The sequence below is a fragment of the Manacus vitellinus genome, unplaced genomic scaffold (genome assembly GCF_001715985.3).
Source record: "Manacus vitellinus isolate BGI_N305 unplaced genomic scaffold, ASM171598v3 scaffold_6_pilon, whole genome shotgun sequence".
NCBI lineage: Eukaryota > Metazoa > Chordata > Aves > Passeriformes > Pipridae > Manacus > Manacus vitellinus.
The window spans coordinates 9,895,739-9,910,089 of record NW_021940750.1 but is presented as its reverse complement, the minus strand read 5'-3'; the positions used below and the strand labels follow the sequence as shown (position 1 = coordinate 9,910,089).

Genomic DNA, 14,351 nt, shown 5'->3' with positions numbered 1-14,351 from the left:
GACCTGGAGGTGCTGGTAGACAACAAGCTGTCCATGAGCCAGCAGTGTGTCCTTGTAGCCAAGAAGGCCAATGGTTTCCTGGGGTGCATTAGGAAGAGCATGGCCAGCAGGTCAAGGGAGGTAATCCTGCCCTACTACTCAGCCCTGGTGAGGCCTCACCTGGAGTGCTGTATCCAGTTCTAGGCTCCTCAATACTAAAGAGACATGGAGCTCCTGGAGTGGGTCCAGAGGAGGGCAACAAAGATGACTGAGGGACTGGAACATCTCTCTTACAAGGAAAGGCTGAGCAAACTGGACCTATTCAGCTTCAAGAAGATATGACTGAGAAGGGACCTCATCAATGTCTGTAAGTATCTGAAGGGAGGATGACAAGAGAATGGAGCCCGGCTCCTCTCGGTGGTGCCAAGCGATAGGACAAGAGGCACTGGGCAGAAACTGATGCACAGGAGGTTCCGTCTGAATATGAGGAAGAACTTCTTTCCTGTGTGTGTACCATGCACTGGAACAGAGAGATTGTGGAATCGCCCTCCCTTGCCTAGGATTGTATCCAGACAGTTCTTGAATATCTCTACAGCAGTCAAGAGACTTGATACAATCACTGCAAACATTTGTGAGGAGAAAGCATTCTATACTTCTCTCATTCTGATACTGCTGATTAGTATTTCTTTAATAATTTAGTAAGTGAAGTTTGGTATATGTCCTTAGAAAAACAAGAAATGACAAGTGATTCTGCTTAGAATTGTCCTTTCTGACTCCTTTTATGTATTTCTTTGAACTTTATGTCCTAGTCAACTGTAGCATTTTGAGACTGGGTTGAGCTTCTTCTGTGAAGCAGTTGAGCTTCTGTTTGCCCATTTTCAGCAACTTTATCAAATTAGGAAGACTTCTTACAAAGTTATCTCCAGTTTACTTGGCTCAGAAAGATATACATATTTTATTTTTATATACCTATAATCTTTAACATAAAAATAGCGATAGCGTATCTTTCTTTTTAACACAAAATAATTTCCAATAATTTAGGACCTTAGAAACAATGGAGATTGGAATACATAGAATTTTGGGGAAGTGCTCAAGGTTGTTTGATATTCTGTATATTATTTTGCCTGAGAGATTTCCAACACCATAAGGGCATGTTTGAACAACCTCAGTACCCTGGCAGATTTTAGTTTCCTTTATACCAGCTGCAGAAACAGTTGGAAGGTGATCTTGAAATCTGTTTAATGCTTGAATTTTGAATGCTTTTATTGCCACCGGACTCCAAGTAATTTTGTTGTTAGGATGTATCAAGAAAAAATTAGCATCTTTTAAAAACATATCAAAAGAGAAATGACCAGAAAGTTTCAGCTCTTAGGGAAAGAAGTCTTTCCAATGTGAGTTGTTCTGCATCATTTTTCTCCCGAGTAGAATAGTTGGATTGCAGTGGGATCATCTAATGCTAAGACACCTCTGCAAGCTGCAATGGAAGCAGACGATGGCTCATCAAATTCTGTGGTAACAGTTTTTACCCAGTATTATGTAATAGTTATAATCCTTTGGGCATATAAGAGAGATTTTGCAGGGATTGAATCCTGAAAAGGTCTTCCCTTTGAAGAGAATGGCCTTTTCAGTTCAGTAATGGATTGTTTTGTAACTACCAAATGTTTTTTCACTACATTTTAGTCTTTGTATGCTTATACTCACTTAGGAATAAACAGTAACCTAATCAGCAAGGCAGCCTATTACTAGTTCATTCTGTTATTCTTTTAGTCTGCTCTATCTTTATAAAAAAAAAAACCAAACCAATAACGGCTCATAGGGAAAAAGCTTTTTTCTGTAATGATCACAATTATTTATTTTTCATTGCCTTCAGCAGCTGTCAATATATTCTTTGCATTAAGAACCATCAATGAATCTGAACTGATTTTTATCCTTTCCTTATTCCTTTTGAGAATCATTTGCAGAGTCTCCGGGATTACTCCCACTCAACAGATAATAGAGAAGTGCAGACAATGTAATCAGTTCCAGAATACTCTAGTCTTCTTTGTTTCCTTGCATATACCTTTCTCTTCATTGTTTGTATGCCCTGTCACAAGAATATATCAGAGCAGGATGTCCACATCTTCCTTATATTTAGAGAACTGAACGACATTGCTTTGTTTTGGATGAAGGGACTTCTTTACTGATGGTTTATCTTCTGGAAGCTAAATCTAACATTGGTTATTAGACCTGGAAGGTCATTTACCATCTAAAATTGATACTATCATAGATCACAATAAGATCATACCTTTAGTTGTTAGACCATATGGCCTGTACATGCACTAGTTGACTTGAAACATCTTACGTTTCATTTACACATTATAATTTTATGTCAGAGAATTAATACAGCTGATAGATAGTAATCTCAAAATCTCTCATCTGGTAGAAGGATCCACTACAAATATGTAGAGGTGTCAGTTAGGCTGGCTTCATTATTGCACAAGAGGAGCATCCTTAGGATATTCTGTGATTCTAGTAAATGTTACTAGGCAGTATCAGAGTGCTGTTCCGTATCCATACACCGATGAGCAGAACAATGATTTTTGAGTGAACAGCACCATCATAGTGCACTGTGTGAGCAAACAAGGAGGTGCTAATCCATCTATTATGTAATTACTCTGTCTATGGAACTGATGTGCTTGACTTAATATAATTGTTACAATCCATTATCTTCAGGATCTTCAAAATATGCTGCCACATCTTCTTAACTGCTACTTCTCTAAATATAAATAGGCAATAGTATTGCCAGTATTATTCACCAAAGACTAATTAATCTATGATAACATCAAGAAATGAAAAGATGTCTAGAGGGAAAGAACATCTGAGTTGGTAGGGAGATACCTTTTCATTTTCATGCATTTCAGATCAATGCTTATCTACCAAAATCCTTATTCTATTGTGGTTAAGAAAAAGCGGTGCCTGAGTCACTACAATCACTCCATTCTGACTTGAACAGTATCAGTACCTGAAATTCAGGAGCTTGTGAGCATCTGTTATAGTCCTTCTGCTCCTTTTTCCTCACGTTGGTCATTCAGACCAATAGACTCATACTGAGACCTCAATTTTCATACACTGAAGTGTAATAACATATTTGACTATTTAAACAAAATAAACATATTTTGGGTACAAAAGAGTCCATGACCTTTACATATGCTACAAAATGGCAATGGTTTCACCTTGGGGGAATCCATTATCTGTGAAGGCCTTGTTTCTCAGTGCTCTAGAATATTAGAGTTATTGGAAACTTGTGAGCCTAGTATACATCCAGCAATTCTTTCCACACTTCATTCACCAGTTTGGTTGCATGTAAATTGTATTAATCCTGCACTGATTATCAGGCTTCCATTTAAAGTAGAGGAGTTAAGTTTGGAATATTAATGTGATTCTTCAGAGTGCTATTTGTTTGACATAACAATGTTCTTTGTTGCATACAGAAGGCAGTGACCCCTGATATAAGTGGCTTTGGCTCTCTTTACAGTCCTTTGGAAGATAGATGTGATACTTTAGACCAAATCTCTACATTTCTTCCAAAAGTTTGGATTTTTGTTTAAACCAGTTTATTCACCTGCTCTTCCACTGGTCATTTGTCCAAAAGTAAAACATTTACTGATCTTTAAGAGTATGTTCTGAAGACAGATGTCTATCGGGGATGACAGTATAATCCTAAACTGGACAGAGAGAGAGAACAACTGAGATTCCATCCAGGCCCATTTTAGTATATTCTTTAGAATTTGATAAACTAGACTTTCCCAAGGAAATTTCTGTGAGGAAACAGTTGACCTTGCTGTTTCATTTAGGGGTATTCTTTAGAGGACTTAAGTCTGTTCTTTGCAAAACTGCCTGTGCTTCTGCTAAAATATACTCATTGTTTTGGCATCTCATGCAGATGCCTGGCTTAATAGAGCCATGCAGCAATTTTGTTTGGATTAAGCTTGCAAAATGGTTCTTCTTCTTTTATGATGTATTGATTGTAAGTTACCGTGATTGGCACACATACAGAGAAGTATTCAGTAAAGACAAAATTGTGTGGTTTTTTGTTTTGTGATTTTACCACATTCTGGCAGTGGGTGTAGTCATAAACAGCTATGTCAGATTTCTTTCATAGTCTCCATACACGCTGTGTTTCAGCTCTTCCCTGGCTTTTCTTCAATCTGTGTCAAGTCGAAACATTAATCAATCTCTAGGGTAGTCAGATTTTGCTACTCTTCAGAGTTATGAGCAGAGCCAGTAGCATGAAAGTATAATCTAGACATGCATACTGTATGAGAAAACAGTATTGTCTGTATGGTATGGTTTTTGCTGCTTTGATCTCAACCCTTTCAGAATATTTGTTCCATGATGTTCCTTTGATTTCTTTCTGTACTTTGGTGAGGGTACCAGGTTGCTCTCTCTGATTGAGTACACTGATGTTCACATGTGTCACAACTCATATCTTCCTAACAGCTGATGTATTGAATTGTTCATGACTGATAACAGTTTTCCACTGTTCATGCAGTGCAAAACCACTAATTATAGTGGTTCCTTCTCCCCTTTTGAGCTCTAAAATTCTTACTTCCGCTTACTCCTTCTGGTTATGTCTATGAAAGTTTTCTCAGCCAACTACCGAAGTATGTGGGTCCTTATGGTTTTTATTTTACATACTACCTGTATATGGGCAGAGTGTGTGTTCTTCAGTCATCCAGAAGTCCTTCTTGAAGTGATGCCAAAGTTACAGAGTAGCTAGGAAATTAGTCCTTCAGTAATAATTTCCAGATCTTATGTTTCTTTGATTGAATTTTATGCTTTACTTTCTTCATTTTATAAGGCCTTCATAATTTCTCTTCAAAAATTCAAATCTTCTACTCTGTTTCTTTGCTTGTTGCACTGTTTGAATATCAAAAAGTTTGGCTGTCTTCACACAATGATTGTTCAGATGGCTTTCTGTCTCTGAGTGGACTCGAGGAACTTCACATGACCAAATCAAATTCTACTAGATCTCTGGGCAAACGTAGTATTTGTATTGTATGGTATTTAGGTATTTGCTGTAAGGCCATTGGAATTCTCTCTTTGCTTTTTCCAGCATTGTGTTAGACTAGTTGTATCCAGGGCTGTTTCAGCCTTCAGTGGACTGATGATGCAGTTGTTTGTGGGAGTCCTCAGGCCTTCTCCTGGATGGGAAAAGGCAAAGTTAACTGATCAGTGCGAGTCGTTGTGGGAATGTACATGCAGACTCAAAGAAGAAAGGTTACTTGTCAGTAACTGGTGTTCTTTGAGAGGTACAGTCTGCATGTACATTAGTCTCCTACCTGCCTTTCCCCTCTTTCTGGATCTCTTTCAGGTTTGATTGTGCATTTAAGAGGAACTGCAGTGGTGGCGGATGCACTCTGCCCTGTGTGTCAATGCCTCAAGCAGGAAGAGGGGAGGAGTGAGAGTGCCCCTCCCGGGACACTCCAGGGCAGGCCACGAGCCCACCCAGTCTTAGAGTATATGTATGGACTAAGTGTCTCAAAGTACTGCAGCTGTTCGTTGGTAGGTAAATTTTCTTTACTGTATTCTCACAGGTAAAGCAGTAGAATTTCTTTTAAAGGCAATTTCGTTCATTGACTCTATAGATGATATGCATGAACAATACACATGGGGGGAAATTTATGCCACAAACTGCATTACACTGAGTAGCTCCCTGTCTTGCTAAGGATTTCAACTCTTGTCTTTCCCCCCTATCCTAACATTTTTAGATATTTGAATATTTTTGCTCTGTTCAATTTGTCATTTCCACTGAGAGCTACACCAAAAATTGAGATCATATAAGTTGTAATATTATTTAAAAAATAAAAGGAAATGTCTTACACAATTGTAGCTAAGTGCAGAAAGTAACATGTAAGATTGTATTTACTGTTAGAAAGTGAAGCTAGAAACTGAACTGGGTTCTGTAAGAATCAATTATATTTTTACTAGAATATTTTTCTTTAAAACTTTGTAGTTGCAGAAAAGCCAGCATTTGAATTTAAACATTTTTTCCACAGCTGGCTTCCTCATGTGTTTTTTTTCTTTTTAATCACAGAAGCCTTGTAGTAATTTTTTAATTCACTGCACTTCCTGCCAATTAAACAAATAGATGTGGGGTATTACCTGGCTTAAACTGGAGTTGTAGTTGTCCCTGTTTGCAAATACATACATGCAAATTCTGCAAGTGGTTATTTTCAAGTATAGTTTCTAAGAAGTGCAGGTTATATGAGTTGAGGGCTATTACAGAAATATGAGTCTGAGGTGCTTGTACTTAGAGTTCTCTGAGACCTATCACCTTTGCCAGTATGTTGGATGTGCTTTTACCAGTTTCTTAGCGTTGAAGCAGTTAGTGTTGTCTTGGCAGCTCAAAGAAATTTATGGTTGGTATTCTGTCACTTTGCTATTTCTGTAAGATTAAGATGTAGCTTATCTGAGCTTACAGCCAAAGTTTGGTGAAACTTCTGATCTGTGGTGCATGAGATACATGTGCTGTAGATGGTGGTACACATAGATAAAATATTATGAAGAGCTCTAGTTTAAGAAAGTTACTGACTTGTGTAATACCAAGCTGCCTTTTCACATTCTGAGAAGAAAACTCAAAGTAAACAGTTTTTTAAACAACCTTAGATGAACACTAATGTATGCAAATGGGAAGAAAATGTGGAAAAAGCCATCTTGTTCTGCACAATTAATTTGAAGTTTATGGCTATAAAACCAAGCATTTATATCTTGTGAAAAAGTCTTTGAAGTGCTGCTTAAATTTAAAAAAAAAAAAAGGCAGAGAGAAAGGTTTTCTTTATCTATTGTTAGTGAGCAGTATTGGATTAATTTTATTGGGTTTATGCGCTTTTTTTCCCCCTTTTCATTCCAGTTGTTATTTTAGATTGTATTGTTGTAGGAATAATTGAAGGCATATATATTAGATGACAAGATTCTCACTAGGAAGAATAACACTGGCAAGGAGGCATTATGTTTTTCTTAAATTTTTAATTGTTTTCAAATAAATTCTTAAGAAAATTGGAATTTTTATAACTCTGTAATATTTATTTTAGCAAGTGAACATTATATTTTAGAGAGGCCTTTTACACATGACAGAAATGAGAGATGTTGAACTTCAGTGCTTTTGCTAATACATTTTTATTATGTAAAGGCGAGCACATGTGCACATAGGCCCACACATACATATACATCTGCCAATTTCAGAGTCTTCAGGAAAGTTGTTTCAAAAAACAGACATGTTTGGAAAATACCTAATTCTGACTCTTCTGACAGCTCTAAGTTCCATCCCTTCCTCCAGGAATCTGAAGAAAACTGTTATGCTACAGTGCCCGATTCGTTCTTGTGAGTAACCATTTCAAGACCTTAGCACACACTCTAGGAGGGCACCACTGGTACCAACATTAGATGGGAACAGATTCTCTACAGAAGGAAATAAGTCTTGTGCCTTGGTGCACATGTAGATGCATAGTTTGCTTCTGACCTAGACCTCCTTGTAGTTTTTTGTGCAATTTATTAAATCATACAATAAATTCACTATTTTTCTTAATTATGCTAAGATTAATATATCAAGGTTGTTAGCTTGAATTCAGAATGCTTCCTTTGTCTTTCTGAGAGGAAATCAGCACAAGGCATTTAAAACTGCACCTTTTTTTTTTGAAGTCAGTCTTGTACATTGTCTCTATCTTTCTCCATCATAATAGTTAGAAATTCTTATGTCAGTCCGAGCCCTTAAAAGTGCTGGCGCTCCCAATCTGATGGTTTGATGAAGCAATTCAGTGTTTGCACATCTTTCTGTTTGACTTTCCCTACTCATTTGGATAGATTACTTCTGTTGACCATTGCCTACTTTTTTTCCCCTGTTTTTGGAATAGTTATCATAAATAGTAGGTTTTAGAAGATGTGAAGTCCTTTTTGAGAAAAGGTTATGTTACAGACTGCATAGGTATGGTGAACCTTGAAATATTCGATAGCTGCAATTTACTTTAAATGGAAAATGCCTTTAATTAAATTTCCATTTAAGAAGTAAGCCATTTACAGAGTACATTTTTATTACTTTCCTCCTTTAATATTGCATTTCAGTAGAACAGTTGCATTTTTATGACATCTGCTAATACATTAGCTTTATTTAGAAAAACAACTGCAAAAATTGTGTGATGCTGGAAACTGCAAATATATCTGTAGAATCTTCAGAAGACTACTTACTGTGTTCTGTAAAACCTCAAAATATGAAAAGGTCTATTTAGACATATTGAGATATGTACTTGCATTTCAACCAAGTCTCTTGACTGCAGTGATTACACTCTGAACATAATCCTAACATTTCTCTTACTTTCTGCCTTTTGCTTGTGGAGGAAGGAAAAAATGGGTGGAAATAAGAGAAAACATCAAGCATCTATTAAAATTAGTAGACAAGCCATGGTCCACTGAATAGAGAAGCTTCAAACTCCTAAATAATACAACGAGGAAACATTGGGTTACTTTTACCTTTTGTTTTTCTTTTCTCCTGCTTTGTATGCTGTGACATGAATTTCTGATTCATTCAGTTATGTATGCTCTCTCATGCCGTAGTATCAGGCTTAATCTTTAGTGAGCTGGGGTCTGGAGTAATTCAAGCCACAGGACTAAGTAAAGGTTGTTATGAGATCTTAATGTGCCAGTTCCTGTATTCCTGAAACTCAGTGGTCAAAATGACATCCAGTTCTCTTAGCAAATGTGTGACTATGCAGACTTTCTCTTTTTTGATACATTTTTCTGTATAGTCATTCATTATAATTTTTTTCATCATAATGATATTAAATCATCCTAAATTAAATTTATCTCGGACACTCTTCTAGCTTGAGCCTAAAAATTTTGAAAGAAAATTAAATTGATATTTAGTATGGCTTTTTATATAAGAATTTTTCTTATTCAACTTGGATTTCTAAGGAAAGTTATCATTATAGTTTTAGGAACATATTGTTCTATGTTCATCCTTGCATTTTGAAATATACTTTCTTAGAGTAAACAGGATTTACTTGCAAATATAGAATTTACATAACTTTACAAAGCTTGTAGTTTTGAGACTGTTCTGGAGAACACAGACTTCTGTGTCTCTAAACACTATTAGTAATTTTTTCCTGGAAACCACAATGATCTTTTAAGTCACTTGAAGTTGTTTCGAGAACTTCTGGATAGTGTGCATGTCTGTAAACCAGCTTGTACTAATTTACTTGTGTTTCGAAGTCCAATGTAAATAAATGTGTAGTGTTTCATAATTAAACTTCATACTTAACATTGATATTTGTTCAGCAATTTCATTTAAGTTTTTGCATATTTTAAATGGTCCTTAGTGTGTAATTAGTTTTACATATAAGGTGAAATAACTTCAAATTTGCACTGTGCTAGAAAAATTTAGCATGTGCCAAAATACCAGACATCTTCATTAACTATGGAATTGCTTAACCAATTTGAATACTGAATATAGAATGAAAGAATTCTGTATGGATTCTTTATGGAAACCCACATGTTCATATTGTTTTTAGCATTCCCGTGTTCTTTCTGGATGTTTTAAATTGTAATGGTGCACATGTCTAATTCTAGTGGCTAAAGTGTATGAAAATATGCATATGTATTGATAATTATTTTTAAAATCCTTGTATTGTGAAGTAAATTACGTATTGATAAGAAAAAGTTATACATGTAGCATATAGCATCTAATGATAAGCACCAGAATATTGACGTGAAAGAATGTATTCTAGTAATTTTGGAAGCATAAACACGTGGGAGTGTTGTCACACTCTCAGCAAAGTGATGGCAAAAATAGGACAGAAAAAAAAAGACAAGAAACACCATGGACTGTAGCATCAAAGAAAAGGAACAGCCCTCAGGACCTCAGCTCTTCTGTGCAGGCATTTAGTCTGATCACCAATGACCATTTTTGTGTGCTTTGTAGTACTTCTGCTCCAGATAAGGGTTATAGTCTCAATATCTATGTGGAAGACCACCATACAGTAGCAGTAAGAGAACTGGAGCAGTCTTGCAACCTGTCTCAAGTTTAAATTTGTGACTAACACCATGGTTTATGATATCGTGTCAATGAATGTGTGACCTCTGTCCATCTGAGAAGGAAATAATTCATACACATATACAACTGCTCTACTCCATTATTTAAGTGAAGTAACAATCAAGGACATAAATGTAGAGTGTCCATTACTATAATAAGGTTTTATTGTATGAGACTCCAAAAATTTACTAATGTAAGTAATCTATGAACTTCAGTTATCTCCAAAGATCAGGGAATTGTTCCTTTCATTTCAGTAAGGAATCCCTGTTTGTTTTTCCTGTTCACTTACTAATAGAAATTAGAGGATAGTTCATTAATGGAGTTACAAAATAGCACCACTGTTATTGTGCATTCTGTGAGCAGGTTTCTTATGTATCATGGTGGAACATTATCCCACAGAAATTATTAGTAAGGAAGAGTTACTAGAAACACAACAATATTCAAGATAATCATGAATTAAAACCCTGGAAAACCCTACCAAATTAAATTATTATGTATTTTTTCTCTCTTGAACCCTCCAGATCAAGGCTGGGTGGTTAATTGAAGAGCCTGAGTCCTAGAATTTGTTCTAAATACGAGAGGAACTGACCAGAATTCTGTGACATGCCCATTGCCTTTTAGACTAAAGGTAGTTTTGCATCTTGGACATTGAGATGCTTAAGTTACCTGTGCAGAAGGAAATATGTCTGTAAGTGTTCTAGGTATTCAGTGACTGAAATGTCAGGTAGCACAAGTTTAGATGTGGTGCCAGAAGAATTTGGATTTAGTGTGACAGTGCCTATATGAATTTGGAAGCATGTATCTGTGATAAACATAGGGTCTCTGCACTGTGACATACACTGTAGGGCATTTTTTCCATGAGGAAATGGTCTTTACTGGTCTTAAAATCAATAAATTTACATGTGAAAGACTAAGAACTCAGAGAAAGAATGAGGCAAGGTTTTTCTTCTGGAGGTCTGTAGTTTTGTTCTGGCTTTTTAAGATTTGGTGGTAATTTTACAGTACTGTTTTCAGAGCCAGATACCATATTTTGTATCCATCAGCTTCATTCCATTGACTTGAATGAAATGACAGTGATTTACATAATCTGTTGACCTAGACTCATTTTCTCTTGAAAGCTTATCATCAGTGAAACAATAGAAGGGATGGAAATATGCATAAAAAATATTAAATTAATTTTTCTTTGGTTGAGATGTTATATAATAATTTTACTTGTATAGCATCAGTGAAGCCAAATATCAGGTCACTGGCGTAGAGAAATTCTCATTTGAGGACACAGAAAATTCAGTTCTCTGCAAAGCCAGTGGAGAATCTATCTGGGCTGCCATCAGCAGCAAAGTGAATATGAGTCCACTATTTGTCCACAATTGTGTGGGGCTTCCTTTTTTAAATACTTAAAACATCAGTAAGAATATTTTGTGGGACAGAGTTTTGTGGACTAGAGAGAAAGTAAATAAGCTGAATATCAGTCTCAGGTATTTTTCTGTGGTTTTGAAATATCTTAAGTTATAAATTTGCGCTTCTAAAATATAATGAAACCCAAACTAACTCCCTTATAGTGAAAGGTATTCTTCCTGAAAGGCTGAAAGATGCTGGACTATAACATGAACTTGATAGAGAATTCTGTCTGCCTGAGTACAGTGATGGAGTAGCAAGAAAAGGCACTTGTTGCTCAGTTAGTTAAAGAGTTAGGGTGCTGATTTCTTTAGTTTATTGTAGGGTGTCACATTACTCTCTTCCTCCTTATTAACCAGAGTATTACTGAACTGTAGCAAAATGAGAACAGAGGAAGGTTTTTTTTTTTATTTTCTCTGTAAAAACAGTTGGAGTTTGGCAGGTTTTATTTTAGATAAAGATAAATGCTTCATTAAAAAAACCAAAACAGCCAAAATATATCCCTCCTGTTTCATACTGAGAATTTTTTCCTGATTGTAATAATTTTTAAAATACATGCAATAATAAAGTCTAACTTTGCCGAACAGTGAACTTCTCTGAAGTATTCTCTGAAATTTCTACCTGTTTGAAGTCAAGACAAATACATTTCTAGATGATAAACAGAGAAGATGCAACCTCTTTAAAATAAATTTTCTGATGTATACCTATGTTCTTGAAACAAACAGTTTTAAGACTTAAAATGCTTTTTACTACCATAATTCACATGTTTTTCAAAATGTAAGTTAAAAGCCTAACTTAGTGGTTCAATTATTCAATTGAGACCTTATCTCTTATTTGAAATGTTCATGTAATGAACTTCTGGTAATCTACAACCCCGTTAGAGTGCCATCCTCCAAAGGGATAGAGTAAAAAGATGAATGGGATTTTAACAAAGACAAAAGAGAACGCAAAAGAGAAAGTGGAAGGATGTGTAAAGAAAGGAGAAATAAACACAGAACCTTTGGCTTTGCCACTTCTTCAAGTAATCCTTGGATACTTTTGCATGATGGGGCTTGCAGGCAGACACAAGTGTATTCTAGCTGCAATTTGGAAGCGTCTGTATATGAGCCTTCTGTTAAATGGAAGTTACATAGCAGTGCTAACCTCGCAGAAAATACAGCTGAGGATTAATCTAAATTGGTAATACTTTTTAAAATGTTCTGGACAGTTTTATTTCAAGCTTTTAATATCAGTATATTTCTTAGAGCTAATTTTATGATAAACAAGAAGCTTCAAGCCAACAGTCACCAATATTATTCATTACTCCCCAATATAGTACTGCAGAAACTTAAATGTGCCATAAACTTTTTCAAAGAATGATGTTTCTTTGCTGTAAGAAGGATAGCTCTCTAAGTAATTGATCTGATTTGTGCAGATGGATACTTTACTGTGTAATACGTGAGTGTACTTCAGGCAACACAGCTAATTTTGCGCTCCAAGCAGATATGCTGTGCTAGCACACAGTAGAGTATGAAGGATAAGTGATATAATCACACTGAGATTAAATACATTTTCTGCTTATGTCAAATTTTTATCACAGCTTGAAAATTTGTTTAAGAAGTCATTTGAAAAATGAATGCAAATAAAATTAAACAGTTCTCTAGTATCGTGAGTTATCCAGTATTGCAAGTCATTTTACGTGACAGATTTTTTAGTCCAGCCTTGGAATGCGTATACACACTCCTGTTGAGATGGTGGAGGGAATGTAGAAAAGGTGATTATAGATCATCTTTTTGTGTTGCTGCATCAGGTGCATCTTGTGGTAGATAAGCTTACAAATATGTGGTTCTTGCTTTTTTCAGGGTAATAAAAAGTGCAGCATGGAAACCAAAGTTACTGTGACAAGAATCAACAATGTAATCTGAATTAAATGCACGTACTCTATTAGCATGTGTCAAAGGATATTATATTTATATATCAAAATAAACAGTAATAGAAATTAGTAACTGTGAATTCTTGTTTTCCATTTCAGGTCAAGAGATGGAAAACAGAATTTCAATTTCCATTTCCAAAAAAAAATACTGTGTGGATACTGGCATTATTCTGTCTTATCTTGGTTATAAATAGTGGTTTAAAATGTTTGTGTAAAAAGCATGAGTGATTTTACAGTTCCCTGTATTTATTGTGTGTGCCTCTGTTTTTAAGACATTTCAAGTCTTTGGGTATTTTCTGAGATAACTGCATCCCACATACTGCTTGCTAGATCTGACAGGATTCATGTTCTCTTTCAGGAGACGCTGATAGATTGGTGTGATGAAAAGGAACTTAATTTGATTTTAACAACTGGAGGAACAGGGTTTGCACCACGAGATGTCACTCCAGAGGTGAGATAGTCCTGGAATAGAAAAATCTGCCCTTTGGTGTAGAAATGTATGACTCTGGAGGGGGCGGGGGGCGGATTTTTTTTTGCTTTCCTCTGTAACTTCACTTTGCAGTATCTATGGACAGGTCAAGGGATACACAACTTGGAAACAGAAAAAAGCAATAGAGAGTATAGCATAAAAAATAACTCTGACCTTGGGTTCTGACCCAAAACAATTTTCAAACTAAAATGTGGTATAGCATAATGGTTTTCTAGTCCCCTTAAGAAACAAAATTCTGATGGCTTTTTGGCGTAATTTTCCTTAGCACTGCAGTACAACACTGCTGAGCAAAATCTTGTTATGTCCACAAGGAGAAGTGGGATAAGAGAGATCCTTTAATTCTCCCTTGCAGAATACTGCATTGACAACTACTGCATTGTAGGTTGGAGTGTGAGACACAGATAGTAAGGGAAAAAAATTCCATGCAAAGCTACTATTGATCTGCTTGATACCACATTGTCAGAAAAACCTAAACAGGCAGAGAGATGGAGACAACCTGCACCAGTAAATGT

General features: G+C 35.9%; 1 protein-coding gene across 1 annotated transcript in view; it reads left to right on the top strand.

The window, feature by feature from the left end:
- The window catches only part of GPHN (gephyrin), a 287,967-nt gene that overhangs the window by 137,422 nt on the left and 136,194 nt on the right, over positions 1-14,351 (top strand). Inside the window, exon 4 of the mRNA XM_018082606.2 lies at positions 13,708-13,800. The gene's annotated coding sequence lies outside the window, so the exon portion shown is untranslated. The remainder of the gene's footprint in view (positions 1-13,707; positions 13,801-14,351) is intronic.